This window comes from Phascolarctos cinereus, unplaced genomic scaffold (assembly GCF_003287225.1).
Source record: "Phascolarctos cinereus isolate Bilbo 61053 unplaced genomic scaffold, phaCin_HiC Scaffold_725;HRSCAF=1366, whole genome shotgun sequence".
Taxonomy (NCBI): domain Eukaryota; kingdom Metazoa; phylum Chordata; class Mammalia; order Diprotodontia; family Phascolarctidae; genus Phascolarctos; species Phascolarctos cinereus.
This window is the reverse complement of record NW_027556097.1, coordinates 1,411,325-1,432,957: the sequence shown is the minus strand read 5'-3', so window position 1 is coordinate 1,432,957 and position 21,633 is coordinate 1,411,325. Positions and strand designations below refer to the sequence as shown.

General features: G+C 36.5%; 1 protein-coding gene across 1 annotated transcript in view; it reads right to left on the bottom strand.

Moving 5' to 3' along the window:
* The window catches only part of CRYBG3 (crystallin beta-gamma domain containing 3), a 146,285-nt gene that overhangs the window by 124,067 nt on the left and 585 nt on the right, over window positions 1-21,633 (bottom strand).

The following is a 21,633-nucleotide window of genomic DNA, read 5'->3' as shown; positions in this document are numbered from 1 at the left end:
GTTTTTATAATTATTGTTATTAATATGACTGATTGTAGTTATCACTTTCCATATATAGAATGAAACTTGCATTCATACCACAAATTTAACTTGGTCACAGAGTTTAATCTTTTTTAATGTGTTGATGTAGCCTCTGATAATGTTTTCTTTAATATTTTTGCATTAATGTTTACTGGGAATACTGATCTATATATATTTTTTCTGCTTTTGCCTGTGCTTGGTTTAGATACCAAAACCTTATTTGTATCATAGAAAGAAAATAATCATCAGTGATCCAAAATATTACAGGTCCTTACCTTCTTTCTTACTTCATTGTTGTTAAAATTTGTCTAGGTCTGAAAGGAATACATTGAGGTCCCTCACTATTATAAGATTACCATCTATTTTTTTCTTCTATAATTTGACTGATTTTTCATTTTGGTATTTAGATGCTATGCTATTCAACGCCTATATGTTAAGTATTAACATTACTTTGCTATCTATTATTTATTTAAACATAATGCTGTTTCCCTACTTATCTCTTTTTAACTCTTGCTTTGTCTGAAATCACAGCTGCTACCCTTGCTTTTCTTGTTATTGATGGATTTTGCTTTCAACTGTAAACCTTCCATTTTAGAGGTGATTTTATTCCACTGACATTTAGTTATGATTATTAATCCTCTATTTCCTTTGATCCTGTCCTTCTGCATTTTTCCTTTATTCATTCCCAATCATCTCTCTTTACAAGAGGATTTTGCTTAATACTACTGATCTATAAGTGAAGTAACATCTTACTCTCTGCTGATCTTCTCCTACCTCCAATCCCCCTAAAAATAGGTTTTTATTCTCTCTTCCTTCCTTTTTTCTTCCTTTCTTTCCCTTTTATTTTCTACTTCCCAATCTACTCTTATTATGCTAGAATTTTGTTTATAACTGTTCCTTTCCTCTTACTGTTCTCTATTTTAAACCCTCCCCCAATCCCCATCTATTTCCTACTGAGTTTAATTTCTACACCAAACTCTGTATGTGAATACACACATATAATTGTTTGAGTTAAACCTTCTTTTGCTTCATTTCTCCCAGATATTACTAAAGTCCATGTGGCCAGACATTTTAATTGGACTTATTTTCTAGTACTCTTTTCTTCTGCGATGACTTCTTGAATTCTCAGTCCATAATATTTCTTCACTGAGTTTAGCCCGTTCTTCAGTTTAATCTTATCTCCAGCCTCAAGTGTTTGGATTAGGCCTCTGTGTTTGAATCAGAAGTTATTTTCTCCCATATTCCTAGATGGTATAGGCAGGCCGTACTTGGTCATGGATATGATGACTAAGAATAGTTCTTGATTTTCACAAAAATGCACAGGTTTTGGCTATCTCCTAGTGGCTAGTCTTATATTTTGGCTTTGTCCTCTTCTATGCCCACTCCCAAAACCAGAGTTAGTTTTATCTCTAGCTATAAGTTTGACAGGAATCAACCAGATATTACTGGTTATGTCGGTAGCAGATATTCTGCAAAGCCCCAAAGCACCTTTGCTTCCCAGGTGCTTTCCTAAGTCCTGGAAGAGGCATTTGGTTCTTTTTCCTGCTCTGGATCCATGGGTTGCTGTTTGCACACACAGTCTTCTACCGATTCTGGCTTGTCTCTGTTTAGAGATTCCAAAAGATTATGGCATTCTCTTTTTGCACTCCTAGACTGTACAGAAGAGCTTACAGCTTTTTCTCTTCGGTTTTATTGTTCAGTTGCCTTTTTAGAGCTTTACTGGGGTGTCTATCAGGGATCTGGGATATTCCAAGTCCTAAGACACACAATCTTCCCACTATCCTCTCAAGTACATAAGATTTCAATCTAAAACTCTTGTCCAATCCCTTCATTTTCTGTACATCCCTTGCATGCATTGAAATAACTTAGTAGATGTGATTACTAGGTCACTGTCAGTAATTAGGGAGGAAAAGGATTAGGGGAGGGAGATAAAGGAATATGGAACTTGCAAGTGAACCTGACTTTGTTTCCTGGCAAAATTATATAACATATTATTAAAAGAATACTTAATGAACAACTGCAAAAAGGAAGTAGTGATCACAACAAGCAAGCATAGCTTCATCAAGAACAGGTCATGCTAGACTAATTTTTATTTTCCTAACACCGTAACTAGACTTGTAGATCAGGAAAATAATATAGTTTTTACCTAGAATTCAGCAAAGAAAGTGACCAACTCATTCATGCTTTTCTTTTGGAAAATATGGAGAGATTAGCTATAATTAGATGCATTTACAAGTCCTAGAAAGCCAAAAACAGACATTAAGGCTCATATCTATATTTGTAATGAATAAGTAAAGGAAAGCCAAATGTGTTCTGAACCACATCCTTAAGTTTTGTAGGTGTGTATATAAGAGTTTACAGAAAAGATAAATACTCTAAAGGGGTTAGAAAACTCTCAAGATTAAAATTCTGATAAATGCTTATCAACTTATGCCACAAACTATTCTAATGGAGGATGTGAAAATGTATGTAAAAAGTGTGGTTTCATAAATAATTAATTGACCAACTTAGGTCTTAAAAAGATGTGTGTCATGGAAATAGAAAAGTTAGTGTTTTCAATGACAGTACAGACACATGACTCTCAAGTTCAAGACCACATTCCAGAATCATAACTGATGCTGTCAAAGCTCATCTTCTATCATTTAAAAAGCCAGGAAATTAATGCAACCAAGATTAGGAAGGAAGCAGAAAACTGAGAAAAGATTTTTTACAACCAGTATCTCTGACAAATGCCTCATTTCTAAAATATATAAAGAACTGAGTCAAATTTATAAGAACACAAGTCATTCTCCAACTGATAAACAGCCAAAGGATATGAACAGACAGTTTTCAGAGGAAGAAATTAAAGCTACCTATAGTCATATCCAAAAAAAATGCTCTAAATCACTTTTTTTGTTTGTTTTGGCTAGGCAATAGGGTTAAGTGACTTGCCCAGGGTCACACAGCTAGTAAATGTTATGTGTCTGAGGCCGGATTTGAACTCAGGTCCTCTTGAATCCATGCCTGGTGCTCTATCCACTGTGCCACCTAGCTGCCCCCTCTAAATTTATTGGTTAGAGAAATGCAAATCAAAACACCCCTGAAGTACCATATCACACCTATCCTATTGTATAATACCTATTGGCTAACATGACAGAACAGGAAAATGATAAAAGCTAGAGATGTGGGAAAATTGGAACACTAATTCATTGTTGGTGGAGTTGTGAACTAATCCCACTATTCTGGAAAGCATCCTTATATTTTTCACCTCATTTGCCTTGGAATAGTCAGCTAAGTTTTCTCTAGTGCTTATTGAATCAAGATAGTATTCTGGAACTAGTTATGTACTGAATAGTCACATTAAGATTTCAAGTTACATGGAACTGATGAGGCTAGCCTGTGTTTTAGAATAAAATAATTTTTAAAACCAAAGTAAAGGAAATAATTTTCCTAGCCAAAAGGTAAATTAAAAGCATAAATTAGTCAGAATAACATCAGTTACAACTTTAGAATATCACATTAACATAATATAAATATTGTACAATATTTTCTTTGTAGTACAATATACACATCATTGTTAAGCAAGATTCTTATCTGCCTATTTAAAACAATGAAACACAACAAACATTACTACAACTTAACTTTTCAATATAACAGTACTTGCTTCCAGTTATGGCATTTCCTAGTTCCAAGTTCATTTATGGGTTAGACAATAAAGGTCAGGGAGTTCAATTCTTATCTGACCTCTCCAAAATTAGCAAACTTAAAATTCAGAATGTTTTGACGCTTGTTATAAGAAACATACAACCACTGATTAGGTCATAACTATATTCTTATGTGTAACAGAAACCATATTCCATTTTCTTTTTGGTTCTATCTCATAATTTTTCACCTGTATAACTCTCATTATCAATGCAGATGAGCAATTGTTCCAAAATTTATTTTCTTAGAGAGTTACCTGAGGCACTGAGAATTTAAAGTCAGTAGTCAATAAGCATTTGTTAAGCACCTGTTAGTGCCCGGCTGGAACTAAGTACAGAGGAGACAAAGAAAGACAAAAGACAGGCCCTACTCCCAAAAGCTCAGGATAAAATGGGAGAGATAACATTCAAACAGCTAAGTACAAACAAGCCACATACACAGCAAACTGGAAAGAATTGACAGAGGGAAGGCACTAAAGTTAAAAGGGAATGTGAAAAGATTGTTCTGGAAGCTGGGATTTTAGCTGTTACTTGAAGGAAGCCAGGGAAGACAGTAAGCAGAGATGAGAAGGAACATTCCAAGGATGTGGGACAGCCAGTGAAAATGCCCAGAATCAGGAGACGGGAGTTTCTTGTTTAGGGAACAACAGGGAAGACCAGTGTCATTGGATCAAAGAGTATTCGAGGATTAGGGGGTATAAGAAGACTGGCAAGATAGGTGTGGGAAGGTCAGTTAGAAAGGCTTTGAACGCCAAAATGCAAGACTTTGTATTTGATCCTAAAGGTAATTGGGAGCCACAGGAATTTATTGAATAGAAAGATGACATGGTCAGAACTGCATTTTAGGAAGATAAATCTGACAGCTGAGTGGAGAATGGACTACATCGCAAAGACACTTGCAGGAAGACCAACAAGCATGTTATAGCAACAGCTCAGGAAAGAGGTGATGGAGGGCAGCACCAGGGTGGTAGCAGTGCCAAAAAAGATAAAGAGGTATTGTTGAGAGATGTTAAAAAAGGTAAAATTGAAAGACCTTACCAACAAATTGATATGAAGGGTGAGAGAGAGTGAGGAGTCAATCCTAGGCAATCCTAGGTGGCAAACCTAGGATGAAAGTACCCTCAACAGTAACAGAGAAGTTATTAGAATATTGGAAAGGGGGGGTGCAGATTATGAGTTCAGTTTTGGACATGTGAATTTAAGATGTCTAGGGCACACCTAGCTGAAGATGTCCAATAGACATTTGGAAATAAGAGAATAGAGGTCAGAAGAAAAGTTAAGGTTAGATAATTAACCATTTCAGAAATGACTATAATACAGACTTGGACTTTGGCAAACAGAAGATAATGTGTTTCTAACAAATTTTAAAAGGTTAAATAAATAATTTCTAAGAGAGGCAGTTTGGCACAATGGATTGAAAGCAAGTCTTAGAGCCCTAAAGACCTGGATTCAAGTCCTACTACTGACACACCCCAAATATGTGACTCTGGTCAAGTCACTTAACCCTGAGGTTAATGCTTAGTGCTCTAGGTCAATGTCAAACTCAAATACAAACCAGAGCCACTAATTCTTATATAAGGATCCCTGTGGGCCACATTTGACTAAGTTTTAAAATGTGATCATACTATCTGTTTTATTGGGGTTTTTTTGTTAAATATTTCCCAATTACATTTTAATCTGGTTCAAGCTAGTCTCATCAGTGTTTTGCACCACCTATTGACTGAGGTGTTTGACTCCTCTGCTTTATATACCTCTCGTAAGACTACTTTGCAGAGATAATATCCACTTAGCTTTGGTAGAGATAGTTTTTTCACCTGAGTTCTCCTTATGAATGAAATCATAGGTCCAGTTCCTACCCCTATAAATAAATAATAATGAGATAGTTTTCCTAATGTGCCATTAGGAAAGTTCCAAATAATAAGTGATAGTTTAAAAATATTTTTTTACCTGAGGCATGGAATATAAAGGAGAAGATTTGGTTTCTTAGTTCTATTTTAGCTAAGTTAGATACTGATCATCAGAAATTTTGTCTCTTCCTTCTTCAAAGTAATACACACCTAGGTCACTTGATGTTCGCATAGCATAAAATAGAGAACTGAGATAAATGAGAAAATAGCTTAGTTTTTAATACTACTTAAAAGTGATAATGTAATCCATATTAATTAATGACCATGAATCAATTTAAAAAATCACCTAAGGGATACCTAGTGATCATTAAAGACTAACAACCAGTATATAAACATCCAGTCTCTCAGAAAAAGGATGGGAGTGGGGTGGAGGGGGGAATTTCACAAGAAAAGGAATAAACAAGCAACGTTAGTAATGATCTAAATTGTAAATGTCATTATCTGTTCAAACCCTAATAATTTTTAACTAAGTCCTTCAACAGCATGAAATAGTATAGTCTATAGCACACAGTCTAAAAGTCCTTCAAATCAATATACTACAGCATGAGGAAACTAAGAAGAAAATCCAGAAAACTCTGAGGCAAAAGCAAAAAGTTAAAATTAGTGAATGGAATACCATCGTGAAGACTTCTCAGTGTAATTAAGATTGGGACAAGACTATCCTGGATCTGGTAGTGGGTCTAGGAGGTGGCATAGGGTTCAGTATAGATTTCTGTAAGATCATTTTTTTCTTCTCCTGGTGCCAGACATTAGTCGTGGGAATTGTCTAATTGTTAAGGCCCTGACCTGGCCTTTGACCTTACCCAAATGTGTTTTCTTTTTTGGCTCCCATTCGTCTACCAGTCTCAGGAAACCCTAAATTCTTCGAGCCCCCTTATCTCCCTTTTGACAGGATTTTATTTAGATGTCTTCCTGTTCCCAACACTGTTCAATCTCTAAAACCTTCCAAAACAATTGTAAGTTATCTTCCTAACTGCACATTTCTTTTAATTGCTTCTTTGACATTATCTCAACAAACTAAGAAATATAGAGATGTATACTATGACCTTTGTCCTATGTTAGAGTCTGGCTTGTGAGTTAATGAACAGCTGTGAGGGAGGGGGAACTGAGTCTTCAGGGTTATATAAGCTGATTTCTACCTCTGTGGGCCGTCTCCCGTCATCAGAGCTTACTGATGGACTGATGGAGGGACACCCAAATCTCGAGATTTGAAATAATAATAATTATAGCTATAATAAACTAACTTTCTGTTTCTCCTTGTACACCTCTGTGTTTTGTTTTATTTTTAATTTGACTGGCATCCCACACATTAGCAACAATTAGTAAAACAAAACAAAGTTTTTAGAGAACTTCACATAAGTAACATTTAGATAGTTACATTGTATTATATTTTTAATTATCTAAACTTAAGTTCTGGTTCTGCTTCTGGGAGCCAAGATGGCAGAGTAAGAAGTAAGTTGCTCTCACCCTCCCTTACTGACCTCTTAAAGCCGAGAAAATATCGACCCAGGAAAAACCCTGAGCCAGCAAAAAGCCAGGGCACTGAAGTCCTGAAGCCCAGGAAGCTTGGAGGATTAACTGCAAAGGCCCCTCTCGATCTGGGGGAGGGGAAGCAGTATAGGAAAGGAGGCATCCCAGCAGCAAGGCCCACCTCAACATATCAGGGGGAGATCCTGAGTCCCAGGTTGGTAGAGCAGGCAAGTGCCAATAGATGACATCTCCCCCTACCCACAAACCCAGAGCTTCAAAACAGGCTGGGAAACCACTAGGCACCAGCTCAGAAAACCATCATGGGCGACAGTGTTCTCCAGCAGCCAAATCACCTGGTGCCTCAACATAACTCTGGGAAGCACAACTCCAGGAGGCAAAACTCCAGGCTGACAGACATCCATCAAGAGCAAAACATCCTTGTGCCAGGCCTTGGTGAGCAAGAGCCAAACATTCAAGTGAAAGGCCTGAGTGAGCAGGAAAAGAAGCTTAGGTAAGTGCCCCCTTTCTTCCAGCGGGAGAGCTCAACTTTTTTTTTTTTTAAAGTCAGGAAACAGGCAAATACTATATACAAAAAGCAGGAAAGGACAATGACCATAGATTCTTTTTATGGGGAAAAAGATCAAGGCACAAATTCAGAAGAGGACAACACTGTCAACATACCCACAACTGAAATCTCAAAGGGGAATATGAACTGGTTTCAAGCCCAAAAAGCCTTCTTGGAAGAGCTTAAGGATTTTAAAAGTCAAATAAGAGGGGCAGAAGTAAAATTGGCAGGGGGGGGCAGCCAGGTGGTGCAGTGGAGAGAGCACCAGTCCTGAAGTCAGGAGGACCTGAGTTCAAATCTGCCCTAGGACCAAACACTTGACACTTACTAGCTGTGTGATCCTGGGCAAGTCACTTAACCCCAATTGCCTAAAAAAAAAAAGTAAAATTGGGAACAGAAATGAGAGGTATGCAGGAGAGAGTCAATAGCTGGGAAAAGGAAGGACAAAAATTAATTGTAGAAAACAAGTCCTTAAAAAGCAGAATTGGCCAAATGGAAAAGGAAGCCCAAAAACTAACTAAAGAACTCATCAAAAAATAAAATGGACCAAATGGAAAAGGGGGTACAAAACCCAATAGAAGAACACAACTCCTTAAAAATCAGAATGGGGCAAGTGGAAGCTAATGACTCTATGAGAGAGCAAGAATCAGTCAAACAGAAACAAAAGAGTGAAAAATAGAAGAAAATGTAAAATACCTCATGGGTAAAACAACTGACCTGGAAAATAGATTCAGGAGAGATAATTTTAAAATAATTGGTGTACCTGAAAACCATGATGAAAAAAAGAGCCTGGACAATATCCTTAAGGAAATCATCAAAGAAAACTGCCCTGAAGTCCTAGAACCAGAGGGTAAATTAGTCATCAAAAGAATCCACAGATCACCTCCTGAAAGAGATCCCAAAATGAAACCACCAAGGAATATTGTAGCCAAATTCCAAAATTACCAGATCAAAGAGAAAATACTGCAAGCAGCCAGAAAGAAACAATTTAAATATCACAGAACCACATTCAGGATTACCCAGGACCTTGCAGCTTCTACATTAAAAGATCGGAGGCCCACATGTACAAAAATATTCATAGTAGCTCTTTTTGTGGTGGCAAAGAATTGGAAATTGAGAGGATGCCCATCAATTGGGGAATGGCTGAGCAAGTTGTGGTATATAAATGTAATGGAATACTGTTGTGCTATAAGAAATGACGAACAGGCTGACTTCACAAAAACCTTGAAAGAGTTGTATGGTCTGATGCTGAGTGAAGTGAGCAGAACCAAGAGAATGTTGTACACAATAACAGCCACGTTGTGCGATGACTAATATTGATAAACTTAACCCTTCCTAGCAATACAAGGATCTAAGACATCTCCACAGGCCTCGGGATGGAAAATGCTATCCACATCCAAAGACAGAACTATAGTTGGAAGTTGAACTGCTATTTTTTTTTCTTCTGTTGAGTTTTGTTTCCTCTTTCTGATGGTTCCTCCTATTGGTTTTAATTTTACTTACAATATCACTAATGTGAAAATATGTTTAATAGGAATATAAATGTAAATGTACAGCCTGTATGAGATTGTGCGCCATCTTGGGAAGGGTGATAGGGAGGAAGTGGGAGAAAAATTTTAAACTCAAAAGCATATGGAAGTGATTATTGATAAATCAAAATAAATTAATAAAAAAAACAAGAAACAAAACAAACTATTCCTACTTTCTTACTGCTGACTAGGGTTGCCAAGCCCATTTAGTGGCTTTTAATTACAAAAAAAATGTAAGGACATGATTTGGAAAAAAAGTTTTATTGAGTTGGATGTCATCAAATGATAAGATTCTGTGGAGAATACTGTGTTGGAAAATTAAGAGGCTTTTTTCCCATTCAACCTCTGCATCAAAGAGAATATCAAATGGTAGAGGATGCTCAAGAATTCTGGAGAAAATCTGACGTAGTTGAGATTCACAGGAGTGAACTGGAAATGAGAAGAAACTAGGGTGTTCCATATACTAGACTAGAACTCAACCTAGATATAAGAACTGAACATGTACTCTCAAAAATAACAATAATTTTTAAGGAAATGCAACAAACAGATATCCACAAAGAGCCTATTAAGATGAACAAAATAGTTCCCTTGTTTTATTACTTCATTTAGAATTCCAAAAAGTAAAAAAACAGATAAATGTAAAAATAAAAAAAAATTTTAAGTCAGAGGGCATGGAATACAATATTCCATAAGGCCAAGGAGAAACTAAGCATAATCTTTCAGAGGAGGAGATCCAAACCTTCCTGAAGAAAAGACCAGAGCTCAACAGAAAATCTGACCCTTGGAAATAGACCACCCATAACTTTAACAAGAAAATAGAATGCCAGTAGAGTCTTCCCTTGAGGACAGGCTCAGTCCCTAGTGGTTCATTGTTTTTTTTCTGTAACTAAAAGTAAGGGTCCCAGGTAAAGAAAGTAACTGCTCCAGGGGCTAGGAGTATAAATCCAGTAAGATTATTAAATTAAAATTATTTGGTATTACTACTTTTCTTTAGAAGAATGTGGGATTTAAAACTAGGAGTAGTAGTACATGCATACTTAGTCCTTACTGCTGAGGTTGAGGTTGGTAGATCACTTGAGTTTGAGAATTCCAAGGTGCAGTAGGCCTAAAACTGATATGGTGTCAACACTAATAGGGTGATGAGACCTTAGAAACAGAGGGAGTCATCATGCTGCCAAAGAAGTAATTATCAGTCCAAGTCAGAAAAATGAAGAACTTAATAAAGCTTCCCTACGAATCAGTATTTGCATCAGGCCCATGTGTAGTCTTCGCACTTCCAGACTATAAATTGAAACAGGGAGAGCTAGGCTCAAAAAAAAAAGTGTAGGATAAGAAAGCTGACCCCAAAAAATTCCATTTCTCAGCATGATTATATTGCAAATGTTCTCACAGTCTATGTACATTTTGCAAGGAAAATCTGAAATCACTTTTGTTAGCAGTTATCTTAAAGGGTATCATGAAGTTATCAAATAAAATTTCATTTCATTTTACTTTAATCTTCAAAATTGTCTTCTAACAGTTTTTTAATTGAGGGGAGGGGCTATGAGACCAAAGACAAATAAAATACTATGTACCTACCATATAATATGTAAATTCCACCTATATCCACATGATTTAGATTTTATAACAGCCCAAGAAATGAGTCTATTCTATCTACTTCATCTGTCTATTATTCTTCAAGGGCTGAATTACTCATCCCTCCATTTTAACACACCTGTTTCATTTACAGAACTGAATTGCCCTAATGGACAAAAAATAACAGAAGAAGGATAGAGTGGGATACAGAACATGCCAAGCTGTACACGCCTTGTAATAGCTTTGGCTCTGTTCAGTGTAAGGTACAGTGCTCGAGTCCTGATCATCTCTCATGAAAAAGAAAACTGGTTACTGAATAACTACTCTGTCTCGGGGTAGCATGTAGCTTCATCAAATTGAATGAGTGCATAATTCATTCAGAAGGTAGGAGAAATCTTCAAATAAATGCTAATAGAAATAATCTTGGTTAAGTCTCACATTCATTTGTCAAATGAAATAATAGCTAAACTGGGTCGGTGCTATTTTGAGGTATTCAAGAAGCAATGCTATATCAAGAAGGAATGAGGAAATTACTTTGTATGTGCCTCTAAAAAAAATGTATGTCAGCAGTTGAAAAATAGGAGAAAAGGATACCTGACCTGATCAGGTAAAAGTACTTAAGAGAAATACCAAGGGAGAAAAAGATAGTTTGAGCAAATATTAAGCTATCTGAAGTCCTACGCACCACTACCCTTCACTCTCACCCTACAATTCCCACAAAAATGCCCTCCCCCTTATCTTTACCCATCAAAATCCTTAAGGTGTAACTAAAGTAATCATCATCAATAGAATTCAATCTCCTAGATTATCCATAGCCCTCAAAATAAACACACGCTCTTCAATCTAGGGCAGAACCCCACCCAACCAAGATACCTAACTTCTGTTTATAGTATAAACTATAAATATATAAATATATATATATATATACATATATATACATATATATATATCATAAATATATATATATACATATATATATATCATAAATATATAGTACAAACTATAGTATAAACCCTGTGGGTGAGTTCTTACCCTAAGAAAAGGAGCCCCTATCCTTGTCCCCCTCCATTAGAGTTTGGAGTGACTCAGCTCATGAAGGAGAAAACCAACCACAGTGGCCTCATTATATATATATTTTTTTGGTGAGGCAATCAGGGTTAAGTGACTTACCCAGGGTCACAAAGCTAGTGAGTATCATGTGTCTGAGGTCACATTTGAACTCAAGTCCTCCTGACTCCAGGGCCGGTGCTCTATCAGTGGATAGAGTGGCCCCCAGAGTGGTCTTGATGGAGATGGATTCCCCTGTACTGATTACTGGTGGCAGCTGAATGTGATGATCAAGCCACATTCTCAGCAGGAGAAGCTGAAGACTTCTGGTCCACCTCCTCATTAAATGTCCACGAATCAGGGTTGATTTTCACTTGTCAGGGGCATTCCCTTTTACAAAGGTATTTAAGGCATTCATTGTGTCCATGGCTTGTCTTTGGTTCGAGAGAAACCACTGAGCATCAATTTATTGATTGCCAGCTAGTCTAATTAATAAAATTATTGTTAATTACCTAGAAACGTCTCTCAAACTTTTTCATTTGTCACAGTAGGCAAGAATGAGCAGCCAGAGTGAACTACACGCATGACAAGATTATAAGAGTCATGTCAATGTATTCTGCCCTAAACTTCTTTGTGCACATGTGCCAGAAGTGACTTTTCATTGACCCTGACCGGATCACTTCAATTCATGGCTCCTGATTTATGGACTTCTCCTTGGCCTATTTAGTCTTGCAAAATCTTTGCCTGGTTAGGTAAGTGACTGGGTCAGGCCCTGACATTCAAAGAATTATAGAGAGTAAAAGGTGAAAGTAACCTTGGAAACTATCTAGTCAACTCCTTTCATTTTAAAGATGAGAAAACTTTAAGTACAGAAAGTTAAGCAATTTAAGGTGCTGGATGTAGTTAGTGGCAGGACTAGCTCAACAAATGGGGTGATGATACTTGTACTACCTTCATCAGTACCACTGTGATGCAAGCCTTTTGTAATTTTAAAAGTGCTAAATTAATGTGAGCTATTATCACTATTTTCCATCCCAGTAGTTACCATCTTTTGGCTTCACATATCAGTGAGTGACTAAAGCAGGGCTGTTAGCTTTTTCCTGCCCAAGATGTATATATGCAGCTGTGCTTGTATTGATACAGTGTTCAGTGACTGAACTGTTGCACTAAAAAGAACACTTCTTTGCTTGTGCTTTTCCAACTTTTTCTCTGCCAGGGCTGCCTTTAACATCTGACTAAATTATGGACCCTAATTTGGGTTTGGAAATGACGGGGTACTAAATATCGAAGATGTTACCATGTAAACTAGTGATAATTATTATCATCATCCCTCATGCCACTGTTCACTGATCTGATTAACACTGATCTGGCAGTAAATTGATAAATCATGAGGATGTTGAACTAAATGACCTCTGAGGCTCCTTACAGATCTAAATCAATAATGCTACGAACAACACGAGCCACTCTCTATCTGTTTATACCTTTCCTCATTGCCAAAACTTAAGTATTCAGTCTCATGTTACCCTACTATCTCCCTATAGAGATTGTAGCAACTTGTCCTGGACCATGAACCTCGTAAATGACCACTCTCTCATTTCTATCATTAACATTCTGACAGGTATCCATTATATACATTTACTTGCATTCATGTTTGTAAATCCACGGAAAAAATTCATGAAGAATAACATGATGATGTTAAGAATACAAAATGATTTGCAGACAGAAGTCTTTTGGCATAGCAGAGGTTGACAGAAGTTAAGATTCTAAATTTAGCACAAAAAGAATAATCATTAAGCAAAACACTAAAAATAATACATGGAATTTAAATATATAAGGCATTTGATCATTTATTTTAAAAGGAAAAATACATTCTACATATATTTAGCATATACTATAACAAAAACTGCTGTTCATCTCACTAATATGTTAGTATTTTCTTTTGCATCTTATCCCCTAATAAAATTTTGAACTTCATATCCTCATGGAGGACATGGACTGCCTTGTCTAAATAGTGCTTTTGCACCAAGCCTGATACACTGTTAATAAATGTTTGCTGAATGAATGCTGAATTCCGCAACATTAGATGACTACTGTACAAATACACTGATTTTAATCATCAGGTCCATGAAACATAGAAAAACAATTTAAAGGTGCAAAGACCCATCTATTTAGGGTCTGTAGAGAAGCATATGAAATTAAGGTCAATCTCACTAATTAATCTATGGGGAGATTCAGGTAGAACACATAATGGATCCATATAAACCAGTTATGCATAGTTCTATAAAATGAACGTGACAGATTCATGAGTTACAGAATTAAACAAGTTTAGACCCATACCCACACTGGCTTCAAGCAAGTGGCGAATTATGAATCGGTTTCTTTACAGATAAATGAAGAATAATGGCTGCCACTGGATTTCAGTAAAGTACAATATCCGTCAGTAAAGTAAAATCATCCTTCCTATGAATGGTACACATAGAAACAAAAGCATTTTAGAAGGTAGCTTTGAAGCAAAACAACCCATAAACTAAAAGAAAGGAATCTTATTATGTTTCTCTCTCCTTGAGTCTAGCAAGGTTTAACTAATGGACTAGTTATAGAAGCTCTAGGCCTAGCTAGGCAAATGACTAGCCTGCGCATTTTTTGCATATTTTTAAGAGAAGTAGAACAAGTGGTTCCCTATAATAGTATGCTACATAACATACATATTGCTGCATACATATACGATATGTATGTTACACATACATATATATAGTTGCAATAGGGGTATGTATTATATCCTTGCATGTGATCTGTATATGTGGTTGCTGAATATAATTCTATGCATTATGCATCATATTGCATGTGACTTTTTTCTTATATTTGCAATGTTGTCATATATACTGTGATTATGTTAGTTGTATGTTCAATACCCAGATGCATGCAATTCTAACATCAATTCCATATGTTAGGTACTTGCATATGCACTACACTAGTTAGGATGACTGCCTATGACTATGTCATATGGCAGTTTATGTTGATTATGATGTATGATGCAGTTTATTAGGAATTCAAACTTGTTACTCAAAAAAGATTATAGAAAGATAGAAAGGTTTTCATTGGCCAGAATATAACACCAGTGTCATGATTTTTGTTTGTTTGCTATGTGCTTTGTTATATTCTGGCCATTGAAAAATCTTGCTATTTCCTCACAAACAGTAAAAAACCATAATACTGCAATCACACTCAATTCAACTATTTATTAAACATCCACTATGTGCAAAGCACACAGTATATTAGGCACTGGGTGTACATACACAAAAAGTGAATACTCCCTACTGTCAAGGTGAGGGGAAACAAGTATATGAGTAAATAAATACAAACTACCTAAAAAGTGGTACAAAATAATTTTAAGAAACAGAACTAACAGCTGAGGAGATCAGGAAAAACCTGATCAAAGTACCTGAACAGTACTTTGAAAAAATCTGGGGAATATAGGAGGTAGAGACCATAAAGAGACCACTTGTACCAAGGGCATGGAGGTAAGAGACAAAAAAACATGTGGTAAGAAACAGCTAACAAGCTAGTTTGACTACCAGAGGTTCCCGAAGTGGGCAATACCACCCTTTGGGGGTGCTGGAAAATAGGGGGGGCAGTAGTAGTCTCGGGTACAATTGGGGGGCACTGAACAAAAATAAAGGGAAGCATAAGGAAAGGAGAAGAAAATTCTGAAATATCATTCATACATGTTTCATCTGTTGTGCAACTGTGTTAAAGACATAGTGATTATATTAATTTCCAAACAAACACACAAAGTGCAAGTTACAAAGTCTGCCAATAGGTCTTAACAAGCAAGTGCTGGCAGGCAAGTGTAGTACATTGTTTGGAAGTCCAGCATACATCTGTAGGAATATTTGTGTGTAATGACTTGTTTACTGTATGACACTATATGGTTACATGATGCAATACTGTGTCATCAAAATTTCAGTGCAGGAAAAAAAATCACAAATTTACAATAAATTACTAAATTTAAGATGTATCTTTTTTTAAATTTCATATTTTTTTTGAAATGACAATTTTTTAAAAAAACATTAAAAGGTTAAAGTAGATTTCGAGGGGGACACACAGTAATTTTTTTTTTAAAAGGGGGTGGAAGCCCAAACAAGTTTTGGGAACTCTGGACTAGACTATAAAGAGTGTGAAGAATACAGTTATCCCTTCCACATGGCAGAGGTTAGGAGGAAGGCACCCCTGTAACCTGGAAAACCCACTAAAACTTTCTGGCCCTCCCTTTGTATCAGACAAGAAGTCTGAATTATTATGGTACTGTAAGATAAAATATGTTGATATTATATAATACCATACATATATTTTATGCATTTCTGATTTTCTAAACTTTTTCTGTGTCATCTGAGGCCTCTGCAAAACTCCCAAAGAATTCTCATCTAATTTCTTATGCCAACCCGGGATATATCAAGACCATGATGTGGAAAGTCATGATACAGTAGGGATAACTGTAATATAAAATAAGACAGCCAAACAGAGGTAACTAGGAACTGATGAAGCTCCTTAAGCAGGGGATCAGATCTTTACTTTAAAAGGAATATCAGTTTGGCAGACATGTAGAGGATGGATTATTTAGAGGAAGTCCTAGAAGCAAAAAGAACATTCCAGGCAAAAGATGATGAGAGTCACAACAAGTGCAAAGTCTGTGTGAGTAGAGAGAAGAAAAAGGACAGGTGTGAAAGGTAATGTAGAGGTAGAATTTATAAGACTTAATTAGCAACTGACAGGATATAGGGGTTTGAAATTAGAAACTTGGGTCATTGACAAGAAGAATGAGAGTTCCATTTCAACATGTTAAGCTTCAGATGCCTGCAGATATTTAGGTAGAGATAAACTGGGTTTGATTATATAGATTTAATAGTATGACAGCCCAAATTACATCTGAACCCACGACAGCTGCTGAGACTTCTATTATGACAAAATTTGAAAATTATGGTAGTCTTTGTCAACCTTTCAAAAACGATTTAACTGAAATAGTTTGTATATGGTAAAAGTTCATGCAAAGGAAATGTGTTTATTTTTAAATTAACAGAAATTTACATTAAAAGGTTGTATTTAAACCCAGACAGAAAAAAAAATCTGGTTAAAATAAGCAAATTAGTAGGATCAAAGGTTTTAATCTGGAAAGTACCTTGGAGATCTTCTAGTCTAACTTTATTATTTTATTTAAGGAAACTAAGACCCAGAAAAGTTAAGTGACTTACTGAAGGTTCTCACAAGCAGCAAAGAACAAAACCAGACTTTGAATCCAGACCTTGTGATACTTAAGCTTTTGGAAAATTCTATTTCTTCTGAACTAGCCTATAAAATACTAACTACTGAATCAAATTATAGAAAAAGGACAAGCCATTATAATTCATGGGATCAGAGGTGACATTTGAGAGTAAAGTGTTTATTAGATTTCTTGAAGCAAAATTAACATTAACAGGAAAAGTCCCATATACTTGCTTTTCTTTTTCTTTAAAGGCTATTCAGAACCTTTACATATGGAACTTAATAGGTCCTCAAGTTCAATCTCAACACAATGGCTTTTCAATCACAAAGAAAATGTTTAAAATTAAAACAAAATATTTTAAAGGAAAAAAATACAAATACTGTGATGTGCATCACAAATGACTTATTTCCATGACTAATAAACTTTTACATGCCTTTTCACACTATGTTTTCATACTACTGTGATATTCTTACTTACTTTGGGAAAAGGTAGAGAGGTCAAAAGAGAAAGGATTATAAAAATAAGGGCTACTGCACAAAATACATTTCTTTATTTCATAAAAAATCTGTCAACTTATTGATCTCATTCATAAAACACGCCAGCACAAAAATCAGCAGTATCAAAACCTAAGGAAACAAAGATACCAACGAATATACCCCCCTAAAACTTATTAAAATGTCACATTACATAATAAATCCAACTTACCCAAACTTTAAATGTTGTCACAATCGTGGACTATTTATTACAATATATGAAGCACTATTATATGCCAATTTAAGATGTCTTCTAAATTCAGGAAACTGAATTAAAACTCCACAGTTTATAAAGGTATTTTGCTACTTACTAAAGGCATACCAAGTATGAAACTTCATTCAAAACCATTTTTAATACTAACTCCTTCTGAGGGTCTTCTCCATTGGGTAGCTCTCTTCATGTACAGCTTAGAAGTAGTTCATGGTATTTAGAACTGAAAGGGAACTTAGAGATCAACTACTCAATCCTCTTCATTAAACAGATGAAAAAACTGAGGCCCAAAGTGTTTAGGTGACCTGTCCAAAATCACATAAAACAGCAGAAGCAGGAGTCTAATGCTGACTTGTAACACCAGAGACCAGGTCTAATTATTCTAAGTTGAGATCAGGGGTTCTTATCTAATTTATTGTCATGGACCCCCTTTAGCAGTCTAGTGAAGACTTTGGACTCCTATTCAGAACAATGTTTTCAAATGCATAAAATAAAATAAATAAGGTTATAAAGGAACCCAATTGTACTAAAATGTAGTTATCAAAATATTTCTTTCAAAAACAAGTTCATAGACAACAGATTAAGAACCCCTGGACTACAGTGACCAACACAGGCCCAGTATTCATTTTTTTCCCCCTTTTTCTTTCTTTCTTTCTTTTTTTTTCTGCTTTTTGGTGAGGCAACTGGGGTTAAGCGACTTGCCCAGAGTCACACAGCTAGTAAATGTCAAGTGTCTGAGGCCAGATTTGAACTCAAGGTCCTCCTAACCCCAGGGCTGGTGCTCTATCCACTTCTCACTTATCTGCCCCAGATTCAAATATTAATAATTTATTGTCCTGATATTTTAAGATACTCAACCACACACAGCTACCAAATAAATGGAAATGTTTCATTTACTAACAAAAAGAAAATGAAATTATCTTTCTGCTGCAATGAAAATAAATGCATTTCATGATAGCTACAACATCACCAAGATTTCAAAAATCTTTTGGAATATGAAATCCTAAAAGCAAATACTTTCCTATATTAGTCTAGGATTCTTCAAATCTGTAGAAACAGGAGCAAAAGACAAGGAGAAGTAGGGTCATGACGCATCACACAGTTCTTCTGATTCTTCTACTTGTCTAAGTGACTTAGTGAGGTGGAAGAAAAATTGGAGGTATATCAACTTCATTACCTAACCCAACTATCTACCCCATGCTAAGAAAAGGTATCAAAGCCATCACCTAGAGATATTTTGAAAGTCCAACATATTATGTTACTCAATTTAGATTGTCTTTTGTAACATTTCACTTGGCTGTCCATAAGTAATGGGAATACAAGAAAAAAAAAGAAATATTCAATATGTGATGGTAGTTTTCTTTCGGAATATGGTATTAATTCTTTTCCTTGGTTATAAAGTCTGAGGCAAAAAACCAAGAGGCCAATTCCTAAAATAATACATCTCTCTGGGGGCTACCAGAATCTCAAGTGCATGACACTTCTAAGTGTATGAATTGAAGATACCCTAACAGGAAAAGTAAGTGAATTTTCCTCAGTTGCATTAGCTGATCAATCCTACTCTCCCTACTTCAGTTCCAAATATAATCATTGAGAAGCATAAAACAGTTTCTCTACTTTTGTCCCCACACCACTCAACAACCCCAACCCCACCCAACACACATCTAGGTGGCTATTACTGAATCTGATACTTAGGTAGTCCTGTTCCACCTTAGCACAAGGGAAGACCCAGATTTACCATTGAAGTTGTCTCTAATATACAAGGCATTATCTACTGAACACAACATTTTCATTTTGAAAATGTTCCCTAAATATTAAGTCTGTGGAAAACCAAAGCCATTTATTGACTAAAACTCTTTAGTAAGGATTTAGACCTTCACTCAAAGATGTTCCTTTCATCCTGAAAAAAGAGTAAATCATAACAAAAATTGCCAACCCCTGTACATCTTGTTAAAATCACTAAATTGTATTATCATTACATACAGTACTAAGGGACCCCATTTGTTTCATTAAACTCTTAATGATGACTGGCCCTTCAGTTCTCTACTGAAAGGGAAACTTGTGGTTAATTAATTTTTTTTAAATGTCTTTCCCATCTGCCCCAACTGCCTTTGAAAAGTGGTAGTGAAAATCTGTTAGCTTCTTATTTAAGATGAAAACAAAATGAACAGTCATACAATATGTAATTAAAATAAGCATTATTAAAAAAAAATCCCAGCCTTTTCCTGTAGATAAAGAGGAAGAGAAAAGAGGTAGTGGCAGGAAGATAGGGCACGAGACATTGCTCATGCAAGAAGGGAGTTGATCTGAGAAGTCCCTCAAAAGCCAAGAAGTCCCTCAAATCTGCTAGGAAGACATTTCTTTGCAGTTCACTTACTCCTTTTAAAGTATGAACCTTTTACCTCTATCTCTGAATAAAATTACCAGGCTAGCAATACAGGCTAAACCTGGATTCACATACTTCCATAGGACTTTCAAGTGACAGTCTTTTTGAACACTCCTAAATAACATTAGTTTTACACTTTCGCCGGGATGACAAGGATCATTCTAAAGAACTTTAACTATCATGCCTTTCTTTATACAGTAACAACAGTTTTAACTGATGAACAGTCTAGTGATAGTATAACAGCACTATATAAAAAGAAAGTAAAGAGGAATGCATGGTCATATAAGCAAACTACTTCAGAAGTTTGAGTTAGGCTTTTAAAAATGTGAACAACCAGTTAAAGCCGAACCTCTTAGCTCTCACCAACCGGCAATGACAAAAATACCTTAACTAACCTGTAACAATAGAATGATACTTTCAGGAGCTCAATCTTTTTTTTTTCATTGACCCTGCAACTGGGCGAAGTACAATTTTACCTATTTTACTAATAGGGACACTGTAACCAAAAAAATGAAAACCAAGAAACCAGGCACAAGTCAATAGAAGTTCTCTCTCACTAATCACTACTCTACTCTGTGCCAAATAAAGCCTCCTAAACTACGTATTCTCCTTAGATTATGTATAGAATTTTTCCAATAATTTTCTAGCTTATGATTGCAGTGGAGGAGAAGATAGAGAGGGCAGCTTCCCTTATAATCAAGTTTAAAAGTGATGGGAGTGATTGGTTTTAGATTCTTTAAAAGCTTCCTGGGGGATGGAATGGATTTAAGGAAGTATATTTTAATGACAGATAACCACCAACTTTACTGTTTCATTTTACAGCAGGTGGGAGGGGGGACTGCTGAGTGAACAGAGAGAGCGACAGGCCAAGAGTCGTGGTTTCTGTATTTTTGGGGAGCTCTAGGCAATTGACTGCCTAAAAGTATGATCAGGAACATAGCTAACGCTTCAGAATCTGGACACTGGTGGTTGTCTCCCTAGAGTTCGAGTTTGGGCGAAGTCTTCAACATTCAGTCTCGTACTTGTTTGAGTCATGAGGATCTGGACAATGGAAATAACAGGACGCTCCCTGGCCTCCGTCGGGGGCCACCGTCTGAAAGCATAGCCCAGGCTGCCCCGCCCGAGTCCTTCTGCCTCTCGCCCAACCCCCCCCCCCCCAGCTCGGGACACTTTCTAGGCTTCAACTGACAACCGTTTTCCATTAGAACCTGCAGGGGTGGCGGGGGAAGTGACTTGGACTAGGGAACATGGAGAAGTGTGAGTGTGTGTGGTGTGTGTGTGTGTGTGTGTGTGTGTGGGTGTGTGTGTCGGGGGGGCTGTGACGTCAACATGGGGAGACGGCGTCCAAGTGCAGAAAGCCCCCGGGAGTTGGGGGAGGGGGCTTAACGGCCAGAAGGTCGGGCAGGAACCGTCTCCAGACCGCCGCGCCAGTGGCGGGGCCCGGACGGG